Below are 1,089 nucleotides of genomic sequence, written 5' to 3'. Positions count from 1 at the left end.
ATCTGAGCACTCAAAGCGCTTTATACAACTTGGGCGTTCACCCATTCACACAAGCACATTTTTCTAAGTGCTTTATAGCTAACATTCACACACACTCATACTCCGATGGATGCATCGGAGAGCAATTTGGGGTTAGTATCTTGCCCAAGGATATTTGGCATGCAGACTAGGGGAAGCCAGGAATCGAACCACCAACTTTCCAATCAGTAGATGACCTGCTCTACCACCTGAGCTACAGCCACCCTCAAAAAAATTTCACCGCCCAACGTGGGGCTCGAACCCACGACCCTGAGATTAAGAGTCTCATGCTCTACCGACTGAGCTAGTAGTTTTGGAGATGTAATTCAGTACAGATGAGGCATACTGGTCCAGGTCTGTGTGGGTGAACGTATTCCAGTCCGTGTTTTTGAATCTGTCCTGGAGAACTGCGTCTGTCCCCTCTGGCCACACTCTAATTGTCCTCACAGCAGGTTTCACACATTGGATGAGTGGTGAATACCAAGGTGTGAGGAACAGGGAGAGATGGTCCGATTGTCCAATGTAGGGGAGGGGTGTTGCTTTGTAGGCTCCAGCCAGGTTGGAATAAACATGGTCTACAGTCTTGTCCCCTCTGGTGTGACAGGAGACATGTTGGTGGAATCTGGGGAGGACTGTCTTTAAGTTTGTGTGGTTGAAGTCGCCAGCAACAATAGAGATTGACAGACAACGTGACTTTCGCGCATTGCATTGTAGGTACAAGTGGCAACAAAATCAAAACACTGCATCAAGCGCTAGCATTTCCAGCACCGGTAATCATTAATTCTGCAGTTTTAATCCCTACTTGCATTTTATTTACCCCAAAAACAGTTATGTACAAAACGATGCACGGCAGGTCCATACAAAGACAGACTTGACGAAAAGGCAAAAAAAAGTATGAGGAAAAAAATCAAAGGAGTGAAAGGGTCAGACCCATACAAGCATACAGAGTGGAATAAGGACGTTAGCGTGCTGCCCAACTTTCATCACGCACATTATTATTATTATATGGTCCTAAGTGTGAGTGCATACACTCACAAAATGTTTAGTAACTTCAGATCCCTGCAACAAGCC

The 1,089-nt window shown here is 45.5% G+C and overlaps 1 non-coding gene across 1 annotated transcript; it reads right to left on the bottom strand.

Moving 5' to 3' along the window:
• Positions 1–259: 259 nt before the first annotated feature.
• Positions 260–336, bottom strand: trnak-cuu (transfer RNA lysine (anticodon CUU)). The gene has a single exon. It is a non-coding gene; the product is annotated as a tRNA-Lys (tRNA).
• Positions 337–1,089: the final 753 nt, after the last annotated feature.

Source organism: Maylandia zebra, linkage group LG22 (assembly GCF_041146795.1).
Source record: "Maylandia zebra isolate NMK-2024a linkage group LG22, Mzebra_GT3a, whole genome shotgun sequence".
Classification (NCBI taxonomy): Eukaryota; Metazoa; Chordata; class Actinopteri; order Cichliformes; family Cichlidae; genus Maylandia; species Maylandia zebra.
The sequence above is the reverse complement of the archived record's forward strand: the minus strand, read 5'-3'. Positions and strand labels throughout refer to the sequence as shown.